This window comes from Manis javanica, chromosome 2 (assembly GCF_040802235.1).
Source record: "Manis javanica isolate MJ-LG chromosome 2, MJ_LKY, whole genome shotgun sequence".
Lineage (NCBI taxonomy): Eukaryota > Metazoa > Chordata > Mammalia > Pholidota > Manidae > Manis > Manis javanica.
In genome coordinates this window covers 116,376,803-116,395,523 of record NC_133157.1, presented here as the reverse complement: position 1 = coordinate 116,395,523, position 18,721 = coordinate 116,376,803, and the positions used below count along the sequence as shown (strand labels likewise).

The window sequence follows — 18,721 nt, the reverse complement described above, 5'->3', positions numbered from 1 at the left end:
AAGAACTGGGTGGACTGGGCCAACTGGATGTAAATTACTGAGAGTCTCGCCGTGCACGCGCACACCATGGGGGTACTAACTCCCGGAGAGAGTCCATGGATGGCCTTCAGTGGGTCGCTGACTCCCAAATTATACGCAAGTTTTCTAAGTATGTGCATTCGTGCGTTTTTCTGGGGAGAGGGTTGCTAGCTTTCATCAGACCCTCACAGGGATCCCTGACATTGGAAGATTAAGAAGGATACAGCCAGACCAGTCTATCCCTTCTCCTCTCTCCTCTTAGCTCCCGGGATGAAAGCCTACCAGCCACTCGTTGCGTTCTCCCCGCCGAGAGTACATCTAGGAGGCCTATGTCCCATCGCAAACGCCACGCCGCCCCCATCATTTCCTCCCGGTGGCTGGTGGCCCAGCGCGCGTGTCCAGGCTGCCCTGCCGCCTCGCGACCTCTCACAGCTTCCTGCTGCGTAAGAATGGACCGTTTCCAGGTCCCCCAGGTGTGCAACCTGCCTACATGTGTCCTCTCCCCAGGGCCTCAGTCCCTACCCGTTCGCCCCCTTCACTTTCACTGCTGACCCGTACTAATTACTTGGCTTCGTCTGCGGGGAGAGGCGGGGTGGTTGTCCTCGGACCCTGCAGGGAACGCCTGCCCGGCAGTCCCCACAGCTCTCCTCGCGGGTTCGGAGACCGAGTCCACGCGCTTCTCGAAATGGCTGTGAAGCTCCGCGTCGGAGCCCCCCGGCAAAGCCGGCCTCTTCCCTCTGCCTCGGCAGCTGGGAAGGCGGAACGCGCGCCCAGCCGCCCGTACCCTTCACCCGCCGGGCGGGCGCCCCGGGCGGCAGCTCCCGGTCCCTTCATGAGCGTCGGCGCGCCCGCCCCCCGCCCCCCACCGCCCCTCTGCGCCCTTCCCGTCGCCCGCGGGGGGGCGCGCTCTCCCTACCCGGCGTCGCCGGCGGCCGGAGCAGCAGTAACAGCAGCGCGGGCAGGGCGCGCCCCGCGCAGCCCCCGAGCCGCTGCCCCGCCTTGGCCGCGCCTCCGCCCTCCACCTGCGGGCTCGCACCGGCCCGGACGCCCGCCGGCCCGCGGTCATCCGCTCCCGGGGGGAGGTGGCGAGCGCAGGTCCCGGGACTGGCCGCCCCACGAGCCGCATTCGCGTTCCCTTTTGCTTTAGCCCCCGGAGGGCTGGGAGAGATGAGGAACAGTGACAGATCAGTGACTCAGCATCCCCACCCTCTCCAGAAAGCCCCGGCAGCCTTCTTGGCCCCCGTCGCCGACCAGTCCCCCGGAGAGTGCCGAGCGGGGACGTGGACCGTCCTCTGGGGAAGCCCGGGGTCCTCCAGTTCCTTCCCTTGTCTCCTTGCCCCTGAGGACCCTAGAAGCCCATTCGGTCCCTTGTCCTCACGCAGAGGGAGCGAGCAGAGGCGGCGGGAAACAGACGCTTTTCGGTACACAGGGCTGGTGGACGTTCACGCCTGACTTCTGCACTCGGTCACCTCCCCTCGTCTCAGCCTGCGGCTCCGACTTCAGCTTCCCGAGATTCCCGCACTAGACCTGGACGATGGGCTGGCGGCGAGCCGCCCTACTCCGCGCAGGGTGACAGAGGAAGTGTCCCTGACAGTGGGTGGCAGAGGAGGTGTCGTCGCGGTGCGGCCGTTCGGGTCACCTGCGCGCGGCGCTCAAGCCCACCCCGGAGCGTCACCCAGGACACCTGCTCTGAATCCGGGCCATCCCTCTTATTCCAGCTGCTTCTCTCTTCTCCAGCAAGATTTCTGATATTTGAAGGAGGTGTGGGACTGAGAAGATTGAGGGCCAGGGCAACCAACTCATCTGTTCCCTACTTCCTTTCATTAGAGGAGTGCTCCTAGTCTACCATCCTCTTCTTTTGCAGTTGCACTTGTTTCTTTCTGCGAGTCTCAGGCCTGACTGACGTTGTTGAGAACAGGGTCTGTTATGTTAAAGCTCCTGATATACAGGCAGAAATTCCCAATTCTAGGAGTGAGATTAGGCAAAGGTGACATCTCAGGGTTTTCTAGTCCGTTCCCCCCATGGTAACAGCTTGAATAACTATACCACAGATATCACAACCAGTAAATTGACACTGATGCAACCCCAGGCCTTATTCAAATCTCCTTCATGCATTCATTTGCATGTGTGTACTGAGTTCTGTGCAGTGTGGTCACGTTGGTAGACCTAGACATCTGTGACCACCACTGTCCAGATGCTGCAGGGTTTCCTTCACAAGGACCCCCCTTTATAGCCCAGTGCAATCCAGGCAAGCTGCTGTAGGTATTGGCAGTTTGTCCCTTTTTGTGAGTAGTGCTGATGGTTTCCTATTCAAATGTTAAGTCTTCTGCCACCCTGTATTCTTCTCCATGCATCCACTTCCTAGGGCCACTGTAACAGAGTACCAGAGACTAGGAAGCCTAAAACAACAGGAATGAATTCTCTCCCAGTTCTGTAGGCTGAGTTGGGATCAAGATGTCAGCAGCGTCATGCTCTCTCCGAAGCCTCTAGGGGAAGATTCTTTCTGGCCTCTTCTAGTTTACGGTGTGTGCCAGCAAGTCCTGGTGTTCCTAGGCTCGTAGATGCATCACTCTAGTTAGGAAGCTGTCGCATGTCGCCTTCCCTCTGTATGTGTCTGTGTCCAAATTTCTCCTTTTTATAAAGGAACTAGTCATATTGGATTACGACCCACCCTAATCCTAAAGACTTCATTTTAACTTGATGACATCTGTAAAGACTCTATTTTCAATAAGGTCACATTCTGGCGGTACTGGGAGTTAGGACTTCAACATATCTTTTTGGGGTGACACACTTCTACCCATTGCAATATGGTATCTTTACTTCTGAGAATGATGGAAAATGACCTGGCTGCAGAATGGCTGGGTCCCTGAGTTACAGTGTCCACATTGCATGGGGGATTCAGGGAGGAGTTGGTTTGGGAGCTCCAAATCAGAGAAGGCATGCAGGGATGGGGAACTTGCTCAGCAGCCATCACTCAGAGAAGAGCTGGAGTTGGTGACAAGGCCTTGGGGTCAGGAAAGACAACACCAGGTAGCACTCATAGGCTGCCCTCTGGAGGGGGATAGGAAGTGGACCCTTGGATCTGGGGGTAAAATGCCAGAATGGGCCACTAAGAAGGGAAGAGTGGTGGCTCAAGACTAATGGATTTGCTTTGTTCTGGCTTTAGAATCTTAAATTTTAAAATTTGTATAAAATGAAATTCACCATTTATAGTGTATAAGTCAGTGGTTTTTTAGTATATTTGCAGTGTTGTGCAACCAACCACTAACTATTACAGAATATTTCCATCACCCCAAAAAGAAATCCAGTACACATTAGTCACTCCCAATTTCCCCTCTCCCAGCCGCTGGTAATGTCTACTTTATGTCTCTATGGATTTGCTTTTTCTGAAGTAGAAGAGGGCAAAGGAGATTAGGAATGGTTTATAGGGAAGGTACAACTTTAAATATGTCCCAAGAGGATGACATTTGAGCCAAAATGTGAAGGAGCCAAGGACATTTAGTGATGTGGACGCCTGGGGAAAGACCATCCCAGATGATGTGGACAGACAGTGCAATGGTCCTAAGGTACAGGTGGGTGCTTGGTGACTTTCAGAGACTAGCTGGAGTGCAGTGAGCAGGGAGAGCCCTAGGAGGTGAGGCTGGAGGAATAAGGGAACAAGGTTACATAGGGCCATTGTTAGGACCTTGGCTTTTACTCTGAGTGAATGGGGAGCTAATGTGGTGTTTTGAGAAGAGGAGGGGACACAATTGGACTTTTCTTTTTTTAAGGATCACTCTGGTTGTTGTGTTGAGAGTAGACTGGGGTGGGGGTGTGGGCAGGTGGCAGCAAGGAGACCAGTTAGCAGGCTGCCAGTCATCTACCTGATAAATGAACAAGCAAGCAAAGCAAATTAAATGTCACCTCCCTGTCCTCCATGGCTCTCCTGACTCAGCATCAGATCCATACTCCTCAGTGTGCTGAAGAGGGAAGCTCCCTGGTCTGCCCCCTCCTCTACTCATATGATAGATCTACTGCTGCTATACGTGTTCCTTTAACCACAAGGATTTAGAGGCCTCTGTGTTACTTCCTTTGCTGGAAGTATTTTACTCCATATGGACTCCAATTTGCCTACCTTTTAAGATACAGCTCAAGAATCTCCTCCTGCAGAAAACATCCTTATCCCCTTTTCCCCATGGGGTATGCCCTCTCTGGGCATAATATTTACCACTCTGTATTTTAATTTCTGCTTGGCTCATGTTTTCACTGGTGGCTTCCAAACCATATTGATCCAGACCCATATAGTAAAAAATGCCATTTAAAAAAATCACAACCCTAGGATACACTGAAATAAATAAATAAATGTATGTCTGTGTATATCTATACATTATAGCATCTTAAAGTATATATATACATACTTATATTACATAAATGTACATATATTTATATACATTCTTTGTATACTACCTAAGAGGGTTGTGGAGAAAGTTGTCAGGTAAAAATGGTAAGTACAAGTTAGGCATTGAGAAAGTGTTCAGAGAAATATTATCTACAATGCAAAGCCAGTACCATCTGTTAAGGCAAGATGCCAGAGCCCCAAGAAAATGGATGGGGAGGCCCATGAACAGATGGTGAAGATAGAAACTCTACTCTGGGTGAATGTCCCCAACAGTTGGGACCAGTGTTCCTGCTCTTGCTGTCATGTCCTGCAGAGGACTGCCCCCAACTGAGATGATAAAGTTGTAAAGCGAACCACCCCCAAGATAAAGCAGCTTCACTTTCACTGCTGACTACACCATTAGTGTCCCCTCCTGACCCTCATCTACCTTAGAACCCCAACTTGGCCTGTCACCCACAGGACACTTCATTCATCTTCACAAAAGATTGTCTGCTCTTTCTCTTCTAGCCCTGAACCCTTCTCTCCTTCCTTTTCTCATCTCCTGGGAGGAGACCTTGGAAGAAGATGAAAAGCTGCAAAGAATCCCTTACTTTCTCCTTTGTTCTTTGGTTCATCCCTAAATAACTCAGAATAAAACCAAAGGAGCAAGTGACAGAATCTTAGGGTTTTAAAATTGCAAACCCAAGATTCATCTGGGAATCTTAGACCCAAACGCTTATAAGGGCCAGACAACAGGGCTAGTGGGCATGAGTCAGGAGGCAGTGGGCTGAAAGGGCTTGCAGACAGGAAGAGAGCAGTGTGTTCCCATTGCCTCTAGATTTTCAAAATTTGGAGAAATTTTGAAAATATAGGGCCTTGTGTGAAATCTCCGAGTTCACAAATAATTATAATTGTTTTAGAAAATAATAAAACACCATTCAGCCCAACAAAGCCTATCTATAGGCTTTGCAATATCCAATATATACTAAATCTTTTTTTCACACAACTATTAAAAGTGCTTCTATTCCTCCACAATGCTAGAAATCAAAAATATTAATGTACTGGAATGAGTTTGGTTCATGAATTTTAAAATCTTAGGTCTGTGACCAATACCAGTGGGTAGCCATGACCTCTTGGAACATTGCGAAAAGCTTTCGTGAGGGCACTTCTCTGCAGAAAGGATCCATAACTAGCATCAGGTTTTTCAAAAGGATCCTTGACCTAACATGCTAAGAATAAAATATCTACAAGGTATAATATTTTATAGACACTGTAATTTTTTAGATGTAAGAATTTGTAGATTCTAAGTTGAAACATAAGCTATTTAGGAACTTAAAACAATTTTATTTATTTCTGTGGGTTAGAGTTGTAGTGAGTCATTTCTCTCGCCTTTTTCCCCCACGTGATTTCTCCAGTTATGTCATAAGCAATGTATTAAAAAGCATCTTAATAATTGCAAATACTGGAAATAACCCAAATGTCCACCATTAGGGAATTGATTAGATAAATATATTATGTAATATGCATACATGTGAATACAATGTAGTTATAAAAAATATTAGCTTTTTTTGTACTAATATGCAAAGATCTGGAAGATACATTGTTAGCAAAACAAACAAACATGCAAAGCTGTGTATAGTACACTGCTTCTTATGATAGAAAGGAAAAAATAAGAATACATTTACATTTGCTTGTATTTGCACACACATTTAGTAATACTCCTGAAAGGAGCACAAGAAAGCAATAAATGTGCTTCCCCACAGAGGTGGTAACTGAATAGATGGGAGATGTGGATGAGGGGGATACTTCAGTGTATACCTTTATTTTTACCTTTTATCTTTTTATTGAAGCATAATTAACATACAGTATCCTGTTAGTTTCAGGCATACATCATAGTGTTTGTATATTTTTATGCATTGTGAAATGATGCCCTGATAAGTCTGGTTTTCACTTCACCTCACAAAGTTACTACCGTATTACTGACAACATTCCCTGTGATGTACATTACATCCCTGTAACTCACTTATTTTATAACTAGAAGTTTGTAGCTCTAAATCTCCTCTATCTATTTTGTGCACCCTCCTCCACCCCTCCCTTCCAGTCTTATAACCAATAGTCTGTTCTCTGAATCTGTTTCTGTTTTGTTTGGTTTATTTCTTTTGTTTTTAATCCACATGTAAGTGAAATCAAACAATATTTTTCTTTCTCTTTCTGAGTTGTTTCACTTAGCATAATACCTTCAAGATCCATCCATGTTGCTACAGATGGCAAGATTTCATTCTTTTTTATGGCTGATTAATATAGTATTGTGTGCAAAACTGGACAGCTACATGTAAGAGAACGAAGCTGGATTACTGTCTAACTCCATACACAAAAGTAAACTCGAAATGGGTTGAAGATCTGAATGCAAGTAATGAAACCATAAAACTCTTAGAAGAAAACATGGGCAAAATTCTCTTGAATATAAACATGAGCAACTTCTTCATGAATGTATCTCCCCTGGCAAGGGAAACAAAAGAAAAAATGAACAAGTGGGACTATATCAAGCTGAAAAGTTTCTGTACAGCAAAGGACACCATCAATAGAACAAAAAAGTACCCTACAGTGTGGGAGAATATATTCATCAACGACAGATCTGATAAAGGGTTGACATCCAAAATACATAAAGAGCTCATGCACCTCAACAAACAAAAAGCAAATAATCCAATTAAAAAATGGGCAGAGGAACTGAACAGACAGTTCTCCAAAGAAGAAATTCAGATGGCCAACAGACACATGAAAAGATGCTCCACATCGCTAGTCATCAGAGAAATGCAAATTAAAACCACAATGAGATATCATCTCACACCAGTAAGGATCTCCACCATCAAAAAGATAAACAACAACAAATGTTGGCAACGTTGTGGCAACCCTCCTACACTGCTGGTGGGAATGTAAATTAGTTCAACCATTGTAGAAAGCAGTATGGAGGTTCTTCAAAAAGCTCAAAATAGAAATACCATTTGATCCAGGAATTCCACTTCTAGGAATTTACCCTAAGAATGCAGCAGCCCAGTTGGAAAAAGACAAATGCACCCCTATGTTTATTGCAGCACTATTTACAATAGCCAAGAAATGGAAGCAACCTAAGTGTCCATCCATAGATGAATGAATAAAGAAGATGTGGTATATATACACAATGGCATATTATTCAATCATAAGAAGAAAACAAATCCTACCATTTGCAACAACATGGATGGAGCTAGAGGGTATTATGCTCAGTGAAATAAGCCAGGTGGAGAAAGACAAGTACGAAATGATTTCTCACATATGTGGAGTACAAGAACAAAGAAAAACTGAAGGAAGAAAACAGCAGCAGACTCACATAACCCAAGAATGGACTAACAATTACCAAAGGGAAAGGGACTGGGGAGGATGGGTGGGATGGGAGGGACAAGGGGAGAAAGGGGGCATTACTATTAGCAGACATAATGCAGTGGGTGGGGGGAGCACAGGGAGGTCTCTAGAACAAAAAGAAGACAAGTCATGACTCTATAGCATCTTACTATGCTGATGGACAGTGACTGTAGTGGGGTATGTGGTGGGGACTTGATAATGGGGGAAGGCTAGTAACCATAATGTTGCTCATGTAATTGTACATTAATGATACCAAAAAAAACTTTAGCCTGCTAAAAGGCCCAGCTATAATAAAGACAGGAAGATTCCACCTAAAGCCAAAATTGCATTTTAAAAGTCCAGGAAGTTAAGAACTAAGATTCTTCACATACTGTTTAGCAAAGAAACAATAACTTGCCCAGCCTAGGGGCAGGGCATGTGGTCTTAACTGATATGCCCCCAGACCAGGAAGCTACTATTCTGGGAAGGAATGAGTAGTAAATTTATGTTAATTTTGCAGAATTATCTGAAGGACTAATAAGAAAAGAAACTTAATGACTCATCAAAGATGAACGTTCTCGGACTACTTAATAATTCCACACCCCTAGCCCTTTGGAAATCCTCAACTGTCTATAAAACTCCAGACCCTAAACCCTTAGGGGTGCCTCTTCTCTGAGGTAGCCCACACTCCCCTCTCTGAGTGTGCACATTGTTGCTTTAAATAAACCTCTCACTGCTCAACTTGAGAAAAACCAACAATGATTAGTATGTTAAAAGGATATAGTGGAAAAGGTATACAACATGCATAAAGGAGAATTTGATCAAATAGTTGGAAACTCTAAGAGTTAAGTTAAAATGGGAGAAATGAACACCATTTTATGACCTAAATTGTGATATCCCCTCCTTCCCCCACAAATTCATATGTTAAAGTCCTCATGTGACTGTATTTGGTGATAGGGCCATCATATCAGATATGGAGAATTCCTTCAACAGGCTTATTGGCAGAATGGACACAGCAGAGAAAAGAATCAATGAACTTGAAGAACTGACCATTATTAATTATCCAAACTGAAACATAAGGAGTAAAAAGGAAGGACAAAACAAAAACAAACTAAAAAGCAAAAAACCCAGCATCCAAGAACTGCAGGATAATATGAAATAGTCTACCACACATGTGACCTAGTCCTAGAAATATAAGAGAGTCAGAAATACAGAAGAGATAACAGCTGAGATCTTTTTGGAATTAATGAAAACAACAAGCTCCAGATCCAGAAAGCTCAGAATTCCTGAGAATCATAAATACAAATGAAAACACAGCTAGCACATCATAGTCAAACTGTTTAAAGTCAATGACCAGTGATCATGAGGACAGCCAGAGAATAATGAAATAATCCATAAGGAAGACATTACATACAGCAGACTTCACACCAGATGTTATGAAAGCCAGAAGACAATGGAGTGACTTCTTTAAAATACTGAAAGAAAAAAAAGTCAACCTAGAATTCTATATTCAGTGGAAATATCTCTCACAAATTAAAGAAAAATGAAGATTAAAAAAAACACAATTAGATGCTCCAGAATTTATCACCTGTGTACCTGCACTGCAGGAAATGTTAAATTCTTTAGGCAGAGAGTATATGAAAGTAGAAAGAAATTTAGTTCTACACAAAGAAATGAAAAATGTTAGAAGTGTTAAAAAATGTAGGCAAATATGAAAAATGATTTTCTTATTTTTAATATCTTTAAAGAATAATTGACTCTAAAGCAAAATAGTAACAATGTATTACAGGAGTTATGTAGAAATAATATATTTCAATGATAGCTGAAAAGAATGGAAGAAAGGAAAAAGCAATCTACTACTGAAAGATTATTACACTTAAGGTGAGTGTTTTGTAACAGGATTCATACCATACAAACTATGTTATCTGACCAAAACATAATTAAAAGGGAACTCATCAACAGAAAGATAGCTGGATATCTGGAAAGTCTCAAGTATTCGGAAATTTGACAAAACATTTCTAAATAATCCATAGGTCAAATAAGAAATCATAAGATGAGATAAAAATTTGTGACTTAATGATATGAAAATGCAACATTTCAAAATCTGTGGGATGCAGCTAATGCAGAGCTTAGAGGGAAATTTATCTTATTGAATGCATATATTAAAGAAAGAGATCTCAAGTCAGTGATCTCAACTTTCACCTAAGGAATTAAAAAAATAGAACAAATAAAACAAAAAATAATCAGAATGAAGGAAGTAATAGAGTAACTAGCAGGCCATTGAAACTGAAGCAGAAAATCAATAAATCAAGGACAGTGATAGGTAGTTTTTTGAAATAAGTAACAAATTTGACAAACCTATAGCCAGACTGATTTTCTTAAGTGAGTAAAGACACAAATCAAAGATAATATAAATTAAAGAATACATGTCACTACAGATGCTATAGACATTAAAAGGATAATTTGGAAATATTATGAGCAATAATTTGGTAATTTGGATGAAATGGATACATTAAATGAAAGACAGAAAGCACCAAAACTCACCCCAAGAAGAAATAGATAACTGGAATATACCTACATTTATTAAAGGAAAGTAATAAAAAACCTTCCTACAAAGAAAATTTCAGGTACTGATGGGCTGATTCATTATGGATCAATACAGAGGCTACAATTTCTGCACATCCCTGAATAGTAGTGTCTCAATCAGTATCAGGCAGGTTAGCTTCAGTGACAAACAGCCCCCAAATCTTAGTGCTTCTTAGAACACAGGTTTATTTCTTATTCAAGTTACAGTTTGTTGCAGTATGGCTCAGCTGCTGCTCCAGGTTACTTTCATAATACAGTCCAGGATGACAGAGAAACTTCTATGGAAACTTGCTATGGACATGCATATACTGTCTCTTAAAGCTTCAGCCCAGAGGTGGCACACAACTCTTCTCACATTTATTGGCCAAAGTAAGTCAAACAGCCATGCCTGGGTTTAAGAGGGTGGTTAGTAGAATTCTCCTGCATGGTGGGGCACGGAATATTTGTCAACAGTTGTACCCACTAGAGGTAAAATGTGACCCATGATACTTGCAGCTTATTTATTTTATAATATAATTGTCTCATAGGATCCCTTTGAGCTTCAGCAAATGGCCTGTCAGTTTAAAATGACTGAGGCATCTCAGGGAGGGAAGTATTGAAGAAGAGGAAAGGAAAAGATCGTGAATCCCTAAGGTGTACTTCACTGAGCAAAGATGCCATCTGATTCTTCCAGATTGAGTGAGTAGACAGTTACCCTTGGAAGCAGAAACATTTTAGAGTTACGACATTCAATTTCTAATTCTAAATCTCTGATTTGCCAGGGACCTTCAATCAAATCTTACCCACTCCATGTTTTTCCTCTGCCATCTCCAGTAATTTCTCAGGTTACTTATTCAGTCAAAGTTCAGTTTAAAAGTCTACCTCAGGACTCCATTGTCTTCTTCATCAGGTACTGATGGTGAGTCTTGGTAGCTGGCCCTCCTGGAGGGAGGGAATAGTGGTGGTTGCAACTGGCCAAACTAGAGGGGGAAGGTCTCTCCTCCATTTCTGCCCCCCATCACTCGAGTGCTGAGGGTTTCCTGATCCAGGCCTGGGCACATGGAAACCTGCAGAGCTGTGGGCACCATTCAGTTCCCAGTTAGGAGATCCGCTCAAGTTCTTGGCCTCAACACCCTTTGGGTCTACAGCAGGTACCCAGGCTCTCCCCTCAATGGCCCTCTGGAAAGTGTGCCTGTCCAGGCCTTCAGTTAACCTCTGAAACCACACATTTGCCTTGAGGGAAGCACAGAGAGCCTGCTGGGGCCTCTTTCTTGCTTCTCCCACTTACAGGGGTGTAGGCTTTGCATTCCTGCCTGCTGCTCTCAGGACAGCCAGAGTCCCCTAGGCTCTTTCTTTCTGCATAACTTTAGTGAGATATCTCTGACATGTAAAAATTGTATATACTTAAGGTGTACAATTTTATGTCTTTGATACATACGTGTTGGAAAGAGATCACCACAATCAAGCTGTTTAACATCTCCATTTCTGTACACAGTTGCCACTAGGCTCTTGGTTGTCTCAATTTGATGGGGTACTGTGTATCAGCACCCACCCTTCCTCCACACATCAGCAAGCAGGGGAAGGTGGAGGCATTGAGTGGAGATGTCACTATTCACTTCTCCATTTCTCTAACTCCACAACTAGAACAGTGATGATGGTGGCCCTAGGGAAGGAGACACTCTGGTGGTCCCATACGCCCCCACCCTGAGCAGAGTTTCTTTGAAGCCAGCAGATTAGCATCTGGTAACTTTGTTCTCATGAATCCAAGCAGAGGTAGCTGCAGGGGCACAGGCCACAGTTTGATGCCTTATTTCTGGCTTTACCCCAGTGTAACCCTCCTCATTTCACCCTATGACACCAGCTTTAGAGCCTTCTGTTTGCAGGCTTCCCTTCTGTTTGCACTTTCCTAGGTGATGCAAATTCATAAAATGAGAGCTTAGAATCCAGAGGCCCTAACAAATGGTGTCTCAACACTGTCATCCTCATGTGTATGGTTTGGGAGTCCGGCTCACTTGAGTTCCCTGCTGGAATTCACACTTCTCTGGGCACACCTGATGAACCTGTGGGTCAGGATGTCAGAGCCTATTTGCAGTTTTGGAGGCTTGAGCGGGGGGAGAGGAATAGGCAGGAGTAGGGAGGATATCTGTTGTCTCTCTGAGATTGTCCAATTGGTCTGGCCTCTTGGCCTCTGTCAGAACCAGATGGAAAGACAAGCTATAAGGACAAGTAAAGGATGCAGGTTTTATGGAAGACTTCCTGAGACTCTAGGACAGGAGTCACTTGTTTTAGTGCAAAGGCAGTCCTGCAAACCAGGTCCTGGGGACTCCCAAAACTGTCTGGGTGAGACTGTATGAGTATGTGTGTGAGTGAGTGAGAGTGGGCATGTGCTTGTGTGTGAGTATGGATGTGTGAGTGTGTGTGTGTGTTGGTGGGGGGGAACTGACATTCCACATTAGCAGGTGCAGCAAGATTCAAGGAATTGTTGGTTATTACCAATAGTGTGTCCTCATCTGAGCCTACCAGCTGGTGAGGCCAGGGACATTACAGACAGACACCAATCCAAAAGAAACAAAAACAAAAACAAAAACAAAATACAAAATAGGACCTGACCAGGAATTTCAAACAGAGGTGAGTTTTATTGGGGGGTTAATTGGCATACAAAAACCACACATATTTGAAGTATACAATTTGATAGATATGTCTGTACACCTAAAAAGCATACAATTTGATTCATACAGCTACACACCTAAAATTATAATCAAGACAATACCTCTGTGTAATCCTCACTCCTGTCCCCTCCCCTGACCCTCTGCTTTCTGCTTTCTGTCAAGGTAGCTTTTTGCATTTTCTAAAAATTTATGTAAAATAAATGGAATCAAACAATAAATAATTTTTTTCATGCAGTAAAAAAATATAATGAAATTTACCATTTTAGCCATTTTTAAGTGGCATTAAACACATTCACAGTGTTGGGCCACCATCACCTTCAGAACTCTTCTCACCCTGCAAGACTAAAATTCCTTCCATTCATCTAACTAAAACCCCATTCAACTTTCAGTCTCTGTAAACGTGGCCCAGCAACCTCCACCTGAAACCAGCCCTGCAGGTGACAGGAGGCACCACATATGTTGTGTATGTTTTAAGTATTTGGTAAGTGCTTGGTCTCTGAAACATGAATCACAAACAAAACTGAAATTCTGCTGAGCAGAACTGAACTGGTGAGTCCACTGGAACTGGTTGGGGAGAAAGAGCTTTGGTGAAAACAAAACAAAACTAACCTGAACTCAAGCAAAATTTCTCTTAAATCCTTCACGGCATTAATTAGCATATTGATTTTAGATGAATTATTCTATTTTTGGTCAAAACAGAAGTTTCAATGTCATATACTAAATAATACATTTTCATCTCTGAACTGCCCTTGGACCTTTTAAGTCTTTATTTATGTCTATGTCTGATGGGCCTTTGAAGGTCTGTTTTCAGGCCTGTACCAAATGCCTCCTCTTCCAGGAAGTTTTCCAGTAGGGACCTGGCACACAGTAGACATGCTCTCCCAGTGAATGACAAAATCTCTCTCTCTGTACAGTTCTCTCATCAAGGTGCATCTTATCATATAATGCCTGTGAACAAGGACTAGTCTCCTTCTTCAGAACAAGTAATAAAACCTCATCAACATTCACACTAGATTGTAACCTGTCGCACATGGGGTGTCTAGACCCCTGGACAATGGTGGGTTTAGGATATGCCCTCCCATGATCTATACGAGATGCAGGAGACTGGCTGAGCTCCCTCGCCTGTGAGGAATTACCTCTGCCCCTAGAGTGGGTTCTCCGGTGACAACGGGGTTCCAGGGATTGTGCAATGTCAGACTCAACAGGGAGGGGAAGACCAATGGGGACTGGAGGGAGGAGGTGCCTCTTTATGGCCCAGCTTCTGAGAACCATGGACACAGTCCAGGCAGGATCCCCAAATCCCAGCAGTTAGTGTTCTCCAAAGGAACAGACCCAGTAGGATATATATGATATATATATAACTCTACAGGAAGAGATTAATGATAGGAATGAGCTCATGTGATCATGGAGGTGGAGAGGCCCCACAGTCTCCCCTCTGCAGTCTGGAGACGCTGGAGGGCTCGTGGAATCCGTCTGAATGTGAAGGCCTGACAACTGGGGGCTGATGGGAGGATGAAGGCCCAGGAACCAGGAGCGCCACATCTGAGGGCAGGGAAAGATGACAAGTCAGCTCAACCAGACAGCAAATCGGCCTTCCTCCCCTTGTGTTCATCGGATGTTGGATGGACTGAACGGTGCTCACCGCACTGTGGAGAGCCATCAGCTCCTCTGTCCACCAGGTCAAGTGCTGTGTCTCCTGAAAACACCCTCATAGACACACCCAGAAGTAATGCTTCACCTGCTTTTCTGGGTCTCACAGCCAAGTTGACGCATAAAATTAACCATCACAAGTTCATTCCATCTTGGTGTGGAAATAGGGAGATTTTCTACATAGAACTCATAGGACAAAGGTTTAGGATTTCAGATCGGTGTGCATCCCTTCACGGTGCACATACCCTCCCCGAAAGTCATGAAGAGCAGAGTCTCAACAGATACAGATTTTTAGGAACAGTCTAGGTAAGTCACCCTGTCCCATTTCCTCTGCAAAGTTGTCCAAGTTCTGAGTTTGGGGTCATAACATGAGGCCACCCTACCCCTTATGCACTGGGACTATGCTCGGTGCCTCTGTGGAGGGATCAGAGGTGGCCTCTCCCAGCCTTGCACCTGAGAACAGGGCCTGTCTCATCTCTTGGCTGCTGCCCAGCCCACCGATGGCCTCACCTGCTCCTCCCTGTACTTCTCTCTGGCTTCGCTATAACCTGGGAAGGACCAAACACCTCGTTCTAAAAGCTCCTTCTTGCTCTTCTGCATTTATTTACGATCTCAGCTGCTCTTTTCCCACTGCAGGTGGTCCTCACCCCGGGGCACTAGCACGTGATTTTCATCTCACCACTGCCTTTCCATACGGTGCCCGCCATTTACTGTAATGCTGTGACTCTCTGACCTGGCTGCACGGTTAAAGACCTGGAGAGGTTTAGGAAAGGGCCATGTATGGGCTTCTTATGGTTTGGCTCCCCTGTTGGACTGGATGGTCCCCACTGTTGTGACTCCCAGCCTTCCTGTGCTGAGCCAAGCCTGCTCCCCTCATGTGAGAGAGCTGCAGGCTGCCGATTGGGAGATGGAGCAGAGGCAGAGAGGGACACAAGTGGAAAAGGCATCCTACAGTATGGGATAATATATTTGTAAATGACATATCTGATAAAGGGTTAACATCCAATATCTATAAAGAACTCACATGCCTCCACACCCAAAAAGCAAATAACCTGATTTAAAGATGGGCGGGGTATCTGAACAGGCATTTCTCCAAAGAAGAAATTCAGATGGCCAACAGGCACATGAAAAGATGCTCCACATTGCTAATTATTAGGAAAATGCAAATTAAAGCCACAATGAGATATCACCTTACACCAGTTAGGATGGCCAACATCCAAAAGACAAGGAGGAACAAACGCTGATGAGGGTGTGGAGAAAGGGGAACCCTCCTATACTGTTGGTAGGAATGTAAATTAGTTCAACCATTGTGGTAAGCAATATGGAGCTTCCTCGAAAAGCTCAAAATAGAAATACCATTTGACCCTGGAATTCCACTCCCAGGAATTTACCCAAAGAAAATAAGATCCCAGATTCAAAAAGATATGTGCACCCGAATGTTTATGGCAGCACTATTTACAATAGGCAAGACATGGAAGTGACCCAAGTGTCCATCAGTAGATGAATGGATAAATGAGGTGTGTACGTATACACAATGGAATATTAATCAGCCATAAGAAGAAAATAAATCCTACCATTTGCAACAACATGGATGGAGCTAGAGGGTATTATGCTCAGTGAAATAAGCCAGGCAGAGAAAGACAAGTACCAAATGATCTCACTCATTTGTGGAGTATAAGAACAAAGAAAAACTATATGAACAAAAGAGCAGTAGATGCACAGATTCCAAGAAGGGACTAGTGGTTACCAAAGGGAAGGGGTGGGCAAGGGTGGGTGGGGAGGGAGGGAGAAGGAGATTAAGGGGTATTATGATCAGCACACATAATGTATGGGGGGGGGCACAAGGAAAGCAGTATAGCACAGAGAAGACAAATAATGACTCCATAGCATTTTACTATGCTGATGGGACAGTGACTGCAATGGGGTATGTGGGGGGGACTTGATAACATGGGTGAATGTAGTAACCATAATGTTTCTCATCCAAAACCTTCATAAGATTGTATATCAATAATACCTTAATAAAAAAGGAAAAGAAAAAAAAAGAATACACACACAAACAACTAGCTATTAGATCTTACTGGTGGGTCTAGCAAGTTGCAGAATATAAGGTTAATATAGAAAAATTATTTCATTTCTGTATTATTATTTTATTTCTATATACCAATAACAAGCCATTGTACATTTAAAATTCTAAGTACTGTAAAAAAATGAGATAAACTTAACAAAATCTATACAAGATCTGTATACTGAAAAGTATAAATACTGCTCAGAGAAATTATATAAGACCTAAATGGAGATTACATGTTCATGGATTTGAGGATGGTATATTAGTATATTAATTCTCCTCAAATTGGTCTACTTTTGAACACAATTCCAAATAAAATCCTAGCAGCCTTTTTTTTGAGGTAAAAAATAAGCTGATTCTAAAATTTATACAGAAATTTAAGACTTAGATAGCCAAAACATATTTGAAAAAGAACAAAGTTGGAGGCAAGTCACAATCAAACCATAATATACCATCCAGAATAACTAAAATTAAAAAGTGTTAGCAGAGATGTAGAACAACTAGAATTCTCATACATTGCTTTTGAAAATGTAATTCAGTAAAACCAATTTGCAAAAAGTTTTCCATTAACTATTAAAGTTGAACATATGTCTTCTTTGCTGTCACAATGCTGCATAATAATCAAGCCACAAACCCAGAAGTTTATGACAATAGCATTGATTCTTATGTTTATTGATCTTTGGGATGTCTAAGATTCTGCAGATTGGATTCAAATCTGCCCCGCACATGTTCGTTCTGAGGGCCCAGGCTGAAGGGACAAAGACTACATGAGATAAAGTTTCCTCATGTGCATCATCTGAGCTCACGAGCCACATCAAAGTACATGAGCACATTTAAGATTCATGTCATGTCTGCTAATATGCTATCAGCCAAAAGAATTCACATGACCAAGATTAGTATCAATGAAGCAGAGACGCAAACTTGGCCAATCATGGAAGGGGAATTAATATTATCTGAAACAAAAATCTAAATTATCATGTCCAACATGGGGACCTCCTCGGGGACCGCCAGTGTCAGTTTTCAGTTTCTCTTCCTGAGGCTACGGGTTTTACTTCCGGTTTCCAGCGCCCGTCCCTGAGAAAGCAGTCACGTTACCTCAGGCTGCGGGGCGTCTCCAGGACCGCCCCTTCCTCAGCCCGGACGTCGCCTGGCTGACGGCCGCGGGGGTGCCTGCGGTTTCAGAGCGTGGACGCCAGCCCCGATACCATCCCGCCAACGCCTAGCGGCCCACTCCAGCCCGGGCTGCGCTCTTCGCGCCGCTGGCGCTAAGGCCGGGAGAAAGGACGGGCTGCGACGTGGAGGGTCCCGCGCGCTTCTGACGAGCCTCTGCAGACCCGGGTCGAGGGCGCCCACCTGAGACCGCTGAGGAGGGAAGTCCCGACAAAAGGCGACTCGGGGGCTTCCTTTCCGGGAAGGCGGCACAGACTGCGGCTAGTTAGCAAGGTACTCAAATATCTTGTCACATTTGGCGGCGGGGGACGGAGAGAAAGGCAGCGCGTGTGTGGAGGACCGGGCTACATCTACAAGCATGGGCAAAAAACAGCAATAATCGCAAGGTCCCCGGGGCGGCGGCAGCGCAGAGAACAGGTAAAACTTCCCCGGTGTGGGCGCCCCGGTGTGTGGACCTTTGTAGACGCCTGGGAGAAGGAGCCCAAGTCCTCCAAGGTTCAAGTCTACTGCGTAGCGCTTGGGCATTTGTGGTTGCTTTTGGGGGCTTCGCTATTGTAACTTAAAAATAACGAGTGACTGCATGCTTCTCTTGGATGATGAGTGACCAACCCATTCGTCTTTCCTGTTTTGCCTTGAGTATGGGGTGGAAGGGGTTGGTGGTTTTCAGAATCGATTTTGCTTTGCAGCTTTTAGATTACTAGACTTACAACCTGTATGCATTCTCAGTATTGCTAACATGCCTATCTTGGTCCTAGGAAGTCAGTATTCCAGTTCATACAGAGCTTTACAATTCATCTCTTCCTCTTATTGAGGCAGAGTGTCTAGCATTTCTTTTGAGTCGCTAGTCAGAGG

General features: G+C 44.1%; 2 protein-coding genes across 2 annotated transcripts in view; one reads left to right on the top strand and one right to left on the bottom strand.

The window, feature by feature from the left end:
• The window catches only part of LOC140845608 (interleukin-2 receptor subunit alpha-like), a 495,306-nt gene that overhangs the window by 17,517 nt on the left and 459,068 nt on the right, over nucleotides 1-18,721 (bottom strand). The gene's annotated exons all lie outside the window — the stretch shown is intronic.
• The window catches only part of LOC118968794 (protein TASOR-like), a 186,221-nt gene continuing 185,663 nt past the window's right edge, over nucleotides 18,164-18,721 (top strand). Inside the window, exon 1 of the mRNA XM_073229183.1 lies at nucleotides 18,164-18,286. The gene's annotated coding sequence lies outside the window, so the exon portion shown is untranslated. The remainder of the gene's footprint in view (nucleotides 18,287-18,721) is intronic.